At 47.1% G+C, this 15,976-nt stretch overlaps 1 protein-coding gene across 2 annotated transcripts in view; it reads right to left on the bottom strand.

Annotated features, from left to right (window-relative positions):
- The window catches only part of GALNT14 (polypeptide N-acetylgalactosaminyltransferase 14), a 186,928-nt gene that overhangs the window by 77,064 nt on the left and 93,888 nt on the right, over nt 1–15,976 (bottom strand). The window contains exon 2 of one of the 2 annotated variants that reach the window (XM_081069400.1): nt 3,243–3,456. The exons of the other annotated variant lie outside the window; for it this stretch is intronic. The gene's annotated coding sequence lies outside the window, so the exon portion shown is untranslated. The remainder of the gene's footprint in view (nt 1–3,242; nt 3,457–15,976) is intronic. 2 annotated transcript variants of the gene reach the window in all.

Genomic DNA, 15,976 nt, shown 5'->3' with positions numbered 1-15,976 from the left:
TTCCATACATGTAGTGTGAAGGGCGACCTCGCTCACAATAGAGTCTAACTTGATACCCAGCTTTCCTAGATGGAAGCTGGTATGTGAAAATGCTGTCCCTATGACACTGCCTGCCGTTTATGGGGCAAACAAATGTACCACCACAGCTCCCCTGGTCAGAACCTCAGAGAGAAGTAGTGAATGAAGGATGCCTCAAATTATTTCTAATTCTCACAAACCTAACATACAACAGAACATTGCATTCCCAATTTCCAGATGAGGAAACTGAGGCACAGAAAGGTAAACGATTTGCTCAAGTTCACACAGCTGAGAAGTGTCTGTCTCACAGCCAGGTTCTAAGCCAGCTGTGCAGCCCTGGAGTTCACACCCACAGGCGTCCATCGCCTCTGGCTTCCCAAGAGACCCTGTTTTCCACTTGTTGGGGCTTCTGCTTCTAGCACCAGGGCAGACCAGATACTCCGGGGAACTCATCCTAAACTACAGCTAGATCCTGCATAAATGACAACAAATGTGTTTTGTTAATGCATTGCTGGGTTTTCTAGAAGGAGAATCTTCAGCATGAGAGGAGGGATGAAGCCAGGGAAAAATACAGGGTGCTGAATCTAGAGCTGGGAGAGTTAAATGGTAAATAAAGGTACATGAGGCTGCCCTGAGGAGAAAGGCCATTTGAGAAAGATGGATAGCTGAATATGAGTCTTCCATAATGAAGGGGGACAAAATGGTCCCAGAACAACTGTACCCAGGGCTCCCAGCAGAAGTGAATGTAAAGCCTCTCTGGAGGAAAGCATGTCTAACTCACGTGCCCAGCATTCCCAGAAAGCTCACCAAAAGATGGAAAAAAAAATTGTCAGACACACAAGGAAACAAGTCACTATAAGGGAGAGTTAGTGGAAATGACAAACAGCAGATTTAGATCCTCCAAGGACTTCAGATACAGGAATTACAGACACAAATAAAGCATAACTATAGATAAAATGGTTAAAACATGGGGTAGAAAATTAGCAAAGAACAAGTTCTTTGAAAAAGAACCAAGCATGACTTTTAGAAACAAACTGCAAGTCTGATAATGATTGAAAGTCAATACCAAACCAGCCAAGTGGAAACGTATCAAGTCTGCAAAGGATTTCCCTGGAATATCTCATTTGTATTATCCCCATGAGGGAGGCAGGCTAGTTATATTGTTCCCATTTCACAGTTAAGAAAAATGAGGCTCTAGGAAGCCAAAGAGCTTGCTGGAGACTACATAGAGTGTGAGGTTTACCTAACTTTCGGCTTTTGCCTTCAAAGGCTGAGTATCTTCCACATCACCAGATGGTTCACTCATCCACAGGGCCACAATTTCCCCTGCCGGGCAGTCATAAGAATGCAGAAATATCTGCTCATCACTGTACTGTTATATTGTCCACCCAACTGGGGAGTGACCTTATTTTTCCCAGGCCCAGTCAAAAGAGTGAAGAAGACAGCATATCCTTCATTGCACTTACACTGCTCTCTAAGTCCTCCCTAGGTTGATGGGTTTGGGAAAGGAATGACCACTGGTAACAGACTCCCCCAGTGTGCAAGGCAAACTCAAACAAAGAAGAATGGGCAAGCCAGCCCTTCGCTCCCCTGGGCTCATGACAAAGGAAAGAGCTGGAAAATCCCACCCCCTCCTCTGGGGACAGAACATCAATTATGGATTATTAGATAAGGTCTTCATTTTCATATTTCCACCGTGTATTATCACCTCTTCCTCTCACTGCAATTCTGTCTTGGGAGTTATTTAACTGACGTGCAGAAATCTAAATTTAATTTATTATGATCTAACTCACTTTAGAAGCCAAATTACTCTGCACTGGAGAAGGATCAAGTCAATATCCCACTTGGCTTTCTATTTATCTTCTGCAGGGTTTTCTCTCCTTCTCTTTAGTATTCGTTTTATCTCGAGTGCTGCTAATAAATTTAAATTTTCCTCAGAATTAGGCAATTGCTCCTTCAATGCTGTAATTTAATGGTTAGTATTAATTATATGAAAGCCACTCCCTAAAGAGTTTGACAGATGGAATGGACATATAATAGAGGGAGAAAGGGCTATTTCTCAAACCAAATGAGGTAGCATATAATCAGCGGGGCTGGGTTTACTCTTCTATTCGACCTCCTTTGTCTCTTTCCCCCATTTTCCTTCTCACCTCACCCTACCCCCTCTCAAAAGCCAGGTGCCTAGAAAATGGGTCTCCTGGAAGCAGCTGGCTATGATTTCTCTGAGTCCCTGGAAGATCTGACCACCTGGACACCTCATCTAGTGCCCTCTAGGATGCCGGCTCCTTTCTCCATCCAGTTTCAGTCTCATTTAGTCTCTGACAAGATCCGCCACTGCCTTGCTCTCTCCTCCCTGCCACTGCTCCAATATCCACGCTCACCACCTATATCCCAGCTGCACACCACATGCAAACACAGCTTTGGGGGATACTTCAAGCTTTCTGGAAGAAGAAAAGTTCTGATAATTGTAATTGCCTGAAAGCTCCAACTGTGAAATATAATGTGATTAACAGAATGGACAGAAGCCTGGCTTTTGTTTCTGGAATAGAAATATAAAGAAACTCACACCATTTGGACCCTATATGGAGATTAATTTGCTTGCTAATTAGCATGAGAGGAAGGTGCCAGGGAAGTATGTCAGCGTGGCTGAGGAAGATGGCTGGCTGCCCTGCACATACATGCCAGAGTGCATGAGTACTAATGCTGATGTATCTGCTCCCTTCCTACCCAAAACCCTACAAATCCCATCGTCAGAGGCTAAATCCAGAGCTCTGTTATGGAGACAGGCACCTCAGCTCGCTTATTGCTTGATTGAAGAACACTTCCCAGTTGCTGGTGAGCACGAGGACAGAGCGAGAACTGACCCCACCCACACCATTTATTTCTGTACTCTCTTCCATCTCTGTGTTCAAACAATGGAGCTGATCAATGGACCGTGAGCAGCCTCTGTCCTTCCCAGCTCTGGAACCCAGACTGCAAGAGATCAAGGAGGGAGGGAGCCAGGTGCCCACAGGGAGTTCGGGAGAAAGAGATTTGGTGGTCTGCGTGGTGGCAAAGAAGGGTGTATTTGCTTATAACCAAGAGGGTGACACTGGAGGATGCACTGAGAGATGGAACCAGTGCCCGGGAGAGACCAAGGACAGGGCTGGACTTAGGAAGAAAAGAACCAGAAATAGGCTCAGAAAGGGAGGCCTCCAGCTAGACAGAGATGGACACTAAAATACCTTGTCTCCGGTGTGGGCAGCTGAGCTGTCCTGGGTGCAGGGTCAGCTTATCAGAGTGAGGACAGGTCTGCAAGGTTGATGCTGTGGCATCTCCCAGGGCAGGGTCTCAAGAAAAGGGGAGGCCAACCCCTCCTTCAGTGGCCCAACAACGTGGCCTCCAGCCGGACAGTCATGGGATCTTGTAGTCAGAGGCTCACCCCACTGGAAGCCACTTCTAGAAGGAGGAAAAAGAAAAAAAAAACTAAAAATAAGATTTGAATTTCTAAGGGACAGGACCGGTCTCCCTCCACAAGTCAGACTCTTCTCTCCTCCTTTGCCTGTACAGGGCCGGGGAATGTCTTCAGGCATCATCAGAAAGCTCTTTAGCCTCAAGAAGTAGCTATGGAGGCAAGCAATTTTCAAGGGGCCCTACTGATCCCTGTCTCGCAGGGGTCACAAATGAACATGCTTTCAGGGTCACTGAAAACTGAAATGGAAGCGAGGACCTTGTAGGTACTGCGTGCACACTCTCTGCCTAGTTACACTGCTTTAAAGCTCCCTGTGGGTGAAACAAAGTATGCCCATAGGCCACAATGGCCTGCAGGTCACCAAACTGTGACCCCAGGGACCGTAATGGAATAAGAGGTGATGGGGAAAGAAAGACAAAGGACAGAAAAATGATATCAAAGGGAAAGTGCTCATACTGAGTGTTGTTTCTGTGACTTCTTTTCTCTTTCCAGAGGGTCCCTTCTATATTTCAACCCAATTTCACGTGGAATTAATGCAGCCACAAAGGTGTTTTTGTATGGGACAGTGGAGATAGGCAGAGAAGGGAAAGCACAACACGAGGGTGATCCTGTAATTCTTCTCAACCTTTCTGTAGATGCCATAAGAGAAGGGGAATCGGAAAAGCTGGTCCCGAGCCTGGCTCTGTTCTGTCCATCCTTTCAACCTCTTGTGGTCCATTTCTTTCTCCATCCAAAGGACAATACCCATCTTTACCCCACACAATTTTACAGAATTAGATCTCAGAAATGGGTTAAGACATGAAAAGCTGCTTGGCAAATCATAATGTATGTGTTAACATATTACTGTCAACATCGCTGTGGTTACCATTATTTGGGGGACAAAATGCTAATGGAGAGAAAATGCAATTTACAGTTAGCCAATTTATGTTTAGCTTCGTCCTTCCCCGTGGCAGAAATGGGGACTCTGATAGCATCTACGGCAACTGGCTGCATCGCCTTCCTGTCTGGCTGCGATGAAAGCAATAGGTCATTGTCAACACCGATGTTTCCTGGGACTCAGCAGGGCTTTTTGATCCAAAAGTTCCATCTCCAACGTGGGTTTGAGCACAGTGCCATGCATATGATCAGACAAGGAAACTACTTTAATAAGTGTAATATGTAAGGTTATCACCAGCTCAGGAGGCTAGACATCGAGCTTTGTGTAGCCTCTGTGCTACCCTCTTTTTTGCCTGTGGAGGTGGGGCCAGTACCTGTGCAAGGTGATTCTATAGAGACCTGGGCATTTCAGAAATGAGGTCAGAAGCCTGAACCCGCTTGAGACTCCAAGTCTCCCATCGGGTCAAGGAGCCTGGATGTCTGGGCCCCCAGTTCGACCGCTGGCCCCTTTCTTCCACCTTTACGCCAGCCCCAGAGGGTCTTCTCCATGTCTCTAGGGCTTGGCTTCCAAGGCTGGGGTGGCCATTCCTGCAGCTAAGATCACAAAGAATGTGTTAGGAAGGTTTGCCGCTTGCCCAAATCTCTCTCTAGATTCTTCTCAGGCAAAGAGGGCTGTGGAGAAGCCAAGATGGAGATGGCTGTGGGAAGCCAAGGGAAAGGACCAACTTGAAAAGGTGATCAATCCTCCCACTGGACACAATCATGCAGAACAACAACCACAACTAATGGTTCTGTAGTGTTTCCTGCATGCCAGGCTCTGTCCTAAAATGTCACTCATTGAATACTGTGGACAATCCTGAAGCAGGTGCTATTATGAACCCTATTTTACTGAAGGAAAAAACTGAGGTTTGTGGACCTAAAGCGACTTGGCAAAGGTTACACAACTAGTAAGCGGAGATGCTGGGATTAAACCCAGGCGGGTGGGCTCCATCACCTCCTTAATTAGGACCTCCAATGGCAGAGGGGTACGGGTGGAATGAGGTTTCCAAACCCAGCACCTGCCTAGAGAAGCACAAAGGAAGGAGGACAGAGGAGGCACCAGCCAACTCAGTCGTACACTTCTGCTAAAGTTATCCTGAAACATCGCCCCTAATCCACACACCGAGAGGTGCTACACTGCAATCTGGCTACAGAGAGAGTTTTAGAGTCAAGGGTCCCCTAAACCTGTCATTCATCCCCCCAAGGTGACATTAGTAAGAAGCCTCGAGCTCTCAGCTGAGGAGCGTTTGTCCTCCTCTCTCCTACGCCTCTGAGGTACAGGCGAGATCTCCCCAGACACTGTGCAGTGAGGGCCCACAGCTTAGCGCATTTTCTATCTGCTCTGTAAATAAGGTGACATCCACATATCCTCTAGCTCCCTCAAAACTAGGTCAGTTGCTGAATGTTGTAGGTGTGGGGTGGGAGTGAATGACTTTGAAATGACTTTATCTCACAGGACTCCATGGGGGCCATGGGCTGGCTTTTAATGAAAGGGGCTCTTTTCATGTCAAAAGCAGACCCAGAGTACCTGGACGTCATGCTGGCTTAATCTGGGTGGGGGTGAGATGCCCTCCTTTGGCAAGGGCAAATTCAGTGCTGCAGGCGGCACAGCAAGTGATGATGGCAGAGAGCCGAAAAGCTGGGAGCAATCCTTCTGAGTCTGCCCTAGATACTGGCCATCTTTACGACACAGCAGGAACCTATCCCAGGGTGTCTTGCATGAACTATAAAAGAAGGGTTTACAATGAACTTGCACTGTAAACAAGACCTACGGGGGCATTTCCCTTACCCTAGGAACCACCAATAATTCCTCCCCAAATGATGTGCTTGTCATCAACTGTTCTTGTCTATTCATTAAGCACCTGTGACATGATCCCCTCTGCGGGTTAATCCTGAATTGTTACAGGGTGCCCGAGTGATGTTTCAAACATCTCCTACACTTGCATTCAACTTCTTTTAACCCACGGTGGCCTTCTCTGCTTCTTCAGAATTAGTCGTACTCTCGCTTTCATCAAGGCTGGGACTACAGGGGAATCCAGATTTGCAATTCAGATACATTGGGAGGAGATTAATCACTTTGCCAGAGCTGTTTTGGTTTATGTTTTACTTCATAGGAGCCCTCACTACAAGATTCCTTTAAGGACTCCATTTCCTTAGTGCATTCAAATTAGATGCTGGTGACAAAGGAAATTCAGTATCTGAACTTTGCAGAGCACTATGCTGGGAATCACAAGCTCTACTGCCTCATGTCTCTCCACCCACCTACATTCTCACCTTGGGCTCACAGCAACAGAGATCCCACCTCTGGACTACAGCCCCAGGGCAGGACACTAGCCTCCTGCTGGCGTTATGCCACGGGAATGACCACTAGGTCTCAGGTTCAATCTCTTCCCAAAAGGGGCGAGTTAAAGCCCGTGGCCAGAATCTGTCACTCAGATTTTTCAACCCCTTCCTGTTTCTTTCGTTTCCCAAGGACCAGATTCTCTCTGAGGCCTCTTCCACCATCAGGACCTTACATCTGCCTGTGTGTCGCCTCCTCTCATCTCATTCCCTAAGTGGCTCAGTGCTGGGCTCCCCCGGGCCTGGATGTCTTTGGCCCCGTCAAGGAACCTCTCCCAGCACATTAAACATCAAGGCTTTCCAGGCAGCAAAAACGACTGTACCTTCTGGTCTGTCTCTGAAAGTAAAACTGGAGAAAGAGGCAGCTGGGGGGGGGGGGGGAGGAATGTGGGGGGGAAGGTGCGATGTGTAGAAAAAGTAGGTCATTAGTGGTAAAAGACCACAATTTTCAAGCGGTTGTTAATGTTTTGTTTATATGGATTTCTCCAAATGTGACATTTTAATGGCATCATAATTGTGTGATTACAGTGTAGTCGACTCCGCTTGGGGAGGAAAGGCGACAGGGACTCTGATGACCTGCTGAGAAAGGCGGCTCCGTGCACAGGCAGCCAAGGGGACTGTCTCCATCCTGCTCAGGCTGGGATACCTGACAGGCCTGAGAAGTGGCTCCCCAGAGGTCCCTCTGCTAGACAGGAGCCATCAGTGTCCAGGAAATTTGCACGCAATCTAGGCCTTGGACAAAATCAATGCCCAGGGCTACAAAAGGAGAGATGAGGGTAGTTATATCCCACCTTGGAGGCCCACTGATAACAGCTGCACTTGTCATGAACTTCACTCATCTTCTGCCTGCATGCATTCATTCATTTGTTCATTATTCCTTGAGCTCTTACTGTAATCTGAGGGAAAAGGCCATTCTCAGAAATAAGAACAAATTCAGGAGACATTGGCAAAGAAAAGGATCCCAAATCTATGGGCACCTACTAAATGCCCAACACTAAGCTACAATGTGGCTCATTTGCACCACTGGGGAAGCCCCTTCCAGTGTCTTGTGTCGTAGCTTCCATGAGCCCTCTCCACTGGGCTTTCCCACAAAGTCTGGCCTCTTCTCCATCTGCAGCTAGCTTCTCCTCCTCCCAGGCCTCTAAATGTTGTAATTGCTCCTGGATTTAACCCTGGTCCTTTCTCTCTTCTCATGACATGCTCACCACAGGTGACTCCCTCCATTCCTATGTCTTCAAAACCTTCTTCTTCTTTCTTTTTTTCTTTTATTAAAATTTATTGGGATGACTGGTTAGTAAAGTTACATAGGTTTCAGACGTACAATTCTGTATTACATCATCTACAAATCCCATTGTGTGTTCACCACCCAGAGTCAGTTCTCCTTCCATCACCACATATTGGACCCCCTTTACCCACAGGCAGATAATTCCCCACATGTCTTTCTAGCTTGGCTCTCTTTTCCGTGCTTCACATCTACAGTCAATACACTCCTCCCTGACATGTGCATTTGGGAGTCTCACAAGCATCTCACCCTGAGTAGGTTACAGATGGAAGTCGTCATCTTCCTGTCACAATGGCGCCTCCTCCAGTCTTTCCCACGTGAGGAAATGGCACCACCACCCCTGCAGTCACTGAACCAGGAATCTGAGAGTCATCCTTCACATGCCTGTCTCTCTCACCCACACCTTCACCCAAACCCCACACACATATGTAACCCATCAGCACGTCCTGTTGATTCTATCTGCAATGCATGTCTCCATCCACCCACACCCATCTGTACAAGTAGGTCCAACCACCTGTGACTCCTTTCTGGAACACTGACTGTCATAGGCCCCAACTCTGTATTACAACTCCGTATTACCCATATTACCACCCAACAATTCATTTCCCAGAGGCACCTTCTTAAAATGGCACGTGATCCTCTCTCTCTCCCATTCTGAATCAAAACCCCCGCAGTGGCTCCCCACGGCGCTCAGAATGCCTCCCCACTCTGCACCATGGCCTTTCAGGCCCCGCAAACTCTCCAGCCTCACCACACTCTCCCTTCCTCTTTGTTCATTACGCTCCAGCCACACTGGCCTCTCTTCAGCTTATAACACAAGACAAGCTCTTTCCCATCTGTTATGGGCTGACTTGTGTCTCCCCAAGATTCATCAGTTGAAGTCTCCAGTACCTCAAAACATAACTGTAGTTAAAGACAGGGCCTTTAAAGAAGTACTTAAGGTTAAATAAGGTCACACGGGTGGGCCCTAATCTATGTGACTGTATTTGGAGATAAGAACCTCAAAGAGGTGATTAAGTTAAAGTGAGGCCCCCCAGGGTACAGCCATAATCCCATATGACTGGTGTCCTTATAAAAGAGGGGGAGACAGCAGGGGTGTCCTTGCACAGAGAAAAGGCCATGTGAGGACACACGAGAAGGTAGCCATCCACAAGTCAAAGAGATCTGGATATGACTATTTCCATGTCATATCTAAACAGAAGCTAGGGGAGGAGAAAGGCAGCCCTCAAGGAAGCAGCCCTCCAAGGAAGGACTGGGAGCTGAACCAGGGCCATCTGCCTATGAAGGACTTGCCATGGCCCCATCTACCCAGAGAAGACAAGGCCAGCAAGGGCTGAGTGGGTCAGAGAATGCTTAGGAGGAGGCAAGTCCTGACGTGGGCCTATAAGGATGGATCAGACTGAGACAGGAATCCAAAACGGAGGGATGGGTAGAGTGGAGGCCCAAAACTGATACCCACAACTTGCCACTTCTCTCTTCCAGTTCCTGTCTCTGTGACCTTGGGCAAGTGATTTAACCTCTCCCCCACAGCTGCCTATTCTGTAAAAGCAGAATACGGTTTTATGAACTAATGGGCTAATATAAGTAATGCACTGAGCACTATGCCACGTACATGCCAAGCACTCAGTAAACAGTAGCTATAAGTTTATTTGTTAGAGAAAGAAAGACAACGCTGTGTGTCCACGAGGCAGGAGATGATCTCACCAGTGATGCCGTAAGGAGTTCTGAAAGCAGACCGGAGATCTGGCGTTTACATTCGCCTCCGTCTCCACCTCCTATCCCTGAGTAATCACTTCGGCTCGCTGGGTCTGTGGTTAGTTAGTTTCCTCACTGATCAAATATAGGGGTTAGATAGAGCAGGCCTTCTTAACTATTTTGAGAAGACATGGCCCCCTTTTCAATGTGATGGAAGCCGTGGCCCTTTTCTCTAGAGAAATGTCCTTGTAGAAGTAGATACGAATTTCTGCTTACAGTATCAAGCATCCAGTCCCACCCTGGAGCCCCAGGAGGCGCCTGGCTGTCAACTCCGGTATAGAGGAGCGGGTGACTCTCTGAAAAGGTGAGTCACATAGGCACACCTGTCCGACAGGGAGGAAATCAATGATGTCCTTCCGCCTCTCTCAGCTATCCTTTAGAGGGCCGAAGCTGGTTGCCCAACTCTGACAGCCTCTGCCCAGCCCGTGCTGAGCATAGTAATGAGGCATGCTGTGCAGAGTGACCCCATAATTGGTCCCTGCTCGGTGCTGTGCTGAAAAAAGACAACAACCTTGAGATATATTACCCAGATGTACAGTCCCCAGCCCTGGCTGCCATCTGAGTGGCTCTCAAAAACATGTCCAGAGGTCCAGCAGGGAACAGTTCTGAAGGAAAAGCTGGGTGTTCTTCAGCTGCTGCCCAGAGGCTGAGGGTGTTTGAAATGGGGCAGCGATGAAGAAGGGTGGGGTTTTCAACCTGTGTTAGAAACCTCTCTATTCCTTGGTGCTCCAATTCTGAGCTCACAAAAGATATTTCCTTGGCCCTTTTGCAGAGCTGAGCAACAGATATGGTGCCAGGACTTAAAAGTCTTTAGATCTGCATTTTGTTTTCTCACACTGCTGCTAGAGTGTCTTTTCTAAAATACAGCTGGATCCCACCGACAGAATAAAGGCCAAGTTCCTTACCATGGCCTGTAAGTCCTTCTCTGGACCTCTAGCCTCATCTAGCTTAATCCTGGTCCCCACACACTGGTATCCTTACATTAAACTGCCACCACCCGTACTGGAAGTAAGCTGAGAAAATCTGTTCCCTGCCATCTAAAAGTGTCCCCTTCTCTTATGTCGAGGCACTTATTATAATTACTTGTTTATTGGGCCACCTTCCCTAAATGGCATATGCCTTAAAGGTAGGAGCATGGGTTTTCTCTGATTCCCTAGAGACTGAGTATCCTAAGGAAGGGACCACTCACAGCCTCAGGCCAGCTCTCTTTTTCCACCCTCACCTTGGCCAAGGCTCTCCGGCTGCAGAAAAGTAGACAGAACACAGAACTCTCAACCTAAAACTATGCCTTGTGGAGGATATGAACAGGCTTAGACATGCAGGGCAAGGAGTCACCCTAAATCAGGGTCAGTAGGTCTGGCAAGGTGCAAAAACGCTCCCTGGCAATGATGCAAACACATCAATGGGGGGGAAAAAAAAGCCAAGAAATAAAACAGAGCATGAAAAAATGATTAAAAAAACCACCGAGCGCGCGCGCGCGCACACACACACACATAAAACAAAAACTATCAGTCTTAAAAGAAAACATAAACTAAGGAACAGGAAGAAATTACCCAAACATGCTTCGTGTTATAGAACAACTTAAGAACATGAATTTAATAAAATAAGAGCTAAAAGATGAGATGGTAAAGCAAAGAAATGAAATAAAGGATCATAAAATTGAGAACCGCTAAACACTGTTACATAACCAATAAATAAATGTAGAGACTGTTTCCCCAAAAATAAGACGTAGTCGGACCATCAGCTCTAATGCATTTTTTGGAGCAAAAATTAATATAAGACCCAGTCTTATTTTAATATAAGACCAGGTAATATAACATAACATAACATAACATAACATAACATAACATAACATAACATAATACAATATAATACAACATAATACCAGGTCTTCTATTAACTTTTGCTCCAAAAGACACATTAGAGCTGATGGTCCGGCTAGGTCTTATTTTCGGGGAAACATGGTAGTAGGTCTGTAGTTTAGGGTTACGTAGCAAGGTTATATATGCCATCTGGGGCAGAAAATTCTTCACCAGGGCATGTTGCTAGGTCCTGGGAGAGACAATACATTAACACACACACACACACACACACACACACACACACACACACACACCCCTAACCTGGGACAGCAAGTAAAAGAGGAGCATTGAAAAAAAATCTAACCATGGGACATCCAGCAACGATGTAGCCAGAACAACCCAAAATGAACTGAATAGTGCCACACCTACTAAGTTCTAAGGTTGAGTAGGCCTGGGAGCAAGCCATCATGAAATAGAAACGGAATATCCAGAATTGGGCTGGAGTAGATCCGGAGAGCCCAAGAAGGCTGTACAGACAGGTGGCCCAGACCCTTCCTCTTCCAGTGATTGCGGCATGGGCTCCCTCTCGCCAAGTCTGATCCAGCCACTGGCACAATCACATGCCAACCTGCCAACAACAGAGGCCAACACTAAGCCCCATACAGTACCACCCACTGAGGAGACCAAACAGCCATTGGGTGACAGTGGATTACACGGGACCCTACCATAACGGAAAAGGCAGCAGTTCATCCTTCCCAGATGAAGATATTCCAGGTATGTGTTCAGGTTTCTTGACCGCAGAGCCCCAGCTAGTACCACCATTTGAGGGCTCACAAAAGGTCTGACCTCTCAGCAGGAGACTCTTCATAACACCATCTTGTACCGAGGGACCCATGTGTCAAAGGGGAGAAAGCGGAGGGCACACAGCTACAGACCCACTGGCCCTAAAACATACTATGGCATCCAGAAACCACCAGCCTATGAGAGCACTGCTGAGGCACCAGCATGGAGATGCTGCCGAGGGGACAGGACACCACCCTTATCACGCCTGCTGGCTCTGTGCTAGGTGCATGATACTCATCATTCACTGACTCCTCCTAGCAACCCTGCAATGTGAATGAACAATGACTGTTGCAGAGATGAGCAAAGGCCTCAAAGCTAGCTGTGGCAGACTTCTAATTTGAATTCCAGGCTATCTGGCCCCATGGTCATTCTGTTAATACCATTTCTGTTTCATATGTCGATTCTGCCTCCACGTTTTCATAAAGGCTCGCATCTCCCTCCATCCCCGTGGCCCTCAGCAGGGATGACCTGACCCCTGGTACCTTGCAAGCTGGGATTTACCCTCCCACAAGCCATAAGACCTGCCAGGAGTGACACTGGGCCCCCAGCGTCCACCTCCTATCTCCTTTTCCTCTGCCAACACGAGTATTTCTGATGGGTCCCAGCAATTTGAATTCTCCTAACTCTATTACAACCTTAATGACATTTGAACTTACTGTAAGTAAAACCCTGTTTCCCTGAAAATAAGACCTAGCCTGACAATCAGCTCCTATGTATCTTTTGGAGCAAAAATTAATTTAAGACCCGGTCTTATATTATATTATATTAAAAACCCAGTCTTATAATAAAATAAGACCATGTGTTATATTAATTTTTGCTCCAAAAGATGCATTAGAGCTGATTGTCTGGCTAGGTCTTATCTTCGGGAAAACACGGTATACATAATACACTATCCACTTTTTATAAATATTTCTATTTCTGCTGAGAAAGCTCAAGATTTTACTTCTTATCTACAGGAGACCCAGGTTCTTGGACAGACTGATGAAGCAAAGGGTTTAAAGACTGGAATCTTCTCCTGCAGGCACTGATTCACAGGTGAGTGAAAAGGAAACAAAACCAAATAACCTTTTCACAGCACCGGGAGGGGCCCACCCTGCAGGGAGAGGACCTTGCTGTCCACAGAGACCACCGGGGGAAGACCCAGGAAGCCATCTCCTCTCAGCTAGGGGAATACGTCCAGCAGTGCTGCTGCACCAAACACAATGGAATGGTTGAGAAAGAGGGCACTTGATGAAATGAAAAGGCAACCAATTTAAAAGAGATTAAGCAGGGAAAGGGGGTTTTAATGATCAGCTTTTGCCACTGTGAACTAAGTGAACCCACTGGCATGGAGACTAATGATTTAATATGTTGTTAAACAAGGATGAGCTGTCTGTGTGAATAATAAGGGCATCTGTAGTTATAGCGACAAGGGTAGAATTATCCTCCAACAGGCCCTCGGTCTTGAAGGCTGCACTCCACTCATTTCCTAAGGTCAGGGCCAACCACTCAGCAGCTTCCCCGCCCCAAGAGACACAATTTTCCTGAGAAGAAAGGGGACCTAGAGAAGTGTGAAAGGAAGGAAGCGGTAAGAGAACAAGTGGTAAGAGGAGGAGACCAGCAGCTTGTGGATTTAACTCAAGTAGGCCTACAAGGCCTCTGGGCCTGCCTCTGCCGGTGGAAAGGAGACCACCTGTCTCGGGCACGAGGTAGTGTCACCTTCCAAGGACCTGAAAGGAATAACTACACGTAATGTTCATTCTTGCTAAAGAGGCTAGAGGGTGGACTCTTTTTTTTTTTAATAACATATTAAAGGCAACATCTGCAACAGTGAGGGCTTCTGGGGATGGACAGAGTGAATAGTAAGGCAATTCGTGCAGGTTCTATGGGATGTGGGAGCATGATGTCAGGGATGGTGACAAGAAAACACAAAACCTTCCTCAGCATGAAGCCCTCATGACCTCGTGGCCTCTCCCTGTGGCCTGCAGGCTCTGTGGTCGTATGGTGTATGCTGGGGGCCTCCTGCCCAGCCCAGGCCCTACAGGGAAGACAGCTTCTCAGTGAGTGGTCATCAAACGGGTGAATGGCAGTGCGATGGAGGCTCATGTTAGCCTCTGCAGCACTATGCTTAATGCTTTATTGGGCATCTCCTATGATCCTGAGAACAATTCCATGAGGTAGGAAAGATTAAGTCATGTCCCCAAAGCCACAGGCTGGTAGAAGGCAGTGAGGATTCCAATACAGGTATCCTAAACCACTACCCCAGGTGCTTCCAGCCACGGCGGGAAGGATGGAAACCCAAGGGCCAGGTCCCTCATAGAAAGGGTGGAAGCTCTTATGCCTTCACTTGAACTTCAGCTGTATTCAATGTCAATACCAAATAGTGTAGTCTTGATTTGGAGACTTGGGTTGAGACTTGACTTGGGTTGAGAATTTGTTGACATCAGACCTTATTTTGAATGGGCTTTACTTTAATTTTCATCCATAAAGAACCCCTCCTTCTGAAACTGGAGAGCCTGGTGTCTGACGCCTAATTCAACTGGCCATCACACTGTCATGTGTGAGGGCCCCATGGTCACTTGTTCATTCACTCATTTAATGACCACTCACTGAGAATCCATCAGTGCCCTGCAGGGCCTGGGCTGAACGGCAGGCCATGGGCGTGCACCACATAAACACACAACACGGTCCTACATCAGGAGACTGCAGTTGACAAGGAAAGGTCATGAGGGTTATGACAGGCCAGTCCCAGAGGGTGCAAGGATTTCTCACGGAGGTTAAGAATCTATTGCTCCCTTTCCAGAGGCTGGTACCTGGGATTCAGTCTAGAATCTAGACCCTCGTGAGAATGGCAGCTTGGAGCACAGGAAAGAATACAGGAATCTAGCTCCATCTCCGCATTTAATCCCTGTGTGACCCAAAAAGCCAAGCTTGGAGACTCCCTTTGTCTCTCTGTAAAATGGGAATCGTGATACTTGGTCTGCCTAGGTCATGAGGCCATTGTGGGAATTATGTAAAAAGATGCACGTAAAAGTGCCTTGACAGCCTAAGAGGCCTCCACAAATGTAACAGATTATGATTGTGCCAGAATTTAAATATAGAATTGTATGGAGTAGGGGCAAGAGGTCTACCTTATGAACCGCACCTCTGCGGAACAGACAAGGGCTCATGGATCAGGAATTTGGGAACATACCTGTTAGATAGATGTGTTTTGCTGCTATAATACAGCAAATACAGTGTTGGATCATTATCCGGGACATGAAAATAGACTCCATCTATAAAACCGTACATTTTAATTGTGTTCATTAAAAGGGGTTTGAACCTAAAGTGAACCTAAAGGGAAAGCTGGTTTTCCTATAACTCTTCTATCAAAAACATGGTTACAGTTTTTAATACCTTCATGTAGGTCAATGATGCCCAGAGAGCAGAAAGGCATAGAAAGAAACAGGGGCACTCCAGCAGCTCCTGATTTCCCCCTTCACAGATGGTCAGAGCACCCTCTCTGGGCAGCTCTAAGCTGGGAGTAGACTTGGAGTTCTAGGTGGTCTCAGGGATCACATAAGGATGGTCTCATCTCTAGGCCCAAAGCTC

The sequence above is a fragment of the Rhinolophus hipposideros genome (genome assembly GCF_964194185.1).
Source record: "Rhinolophus hipposideros genome assembly, chromosome: 12".
Classification (NCBI taxonomy): Eukaryota; Metazoa; Chordata; class Mammalia; order Chiroptera; family Rhinolophidae; genus Rhinolophus; species Rhinolophus hipposideros.
Note: the sequence above shows the minus strand (reverse complement) of the source record. Positions and strands in the feature narration are given on the sequence as shown.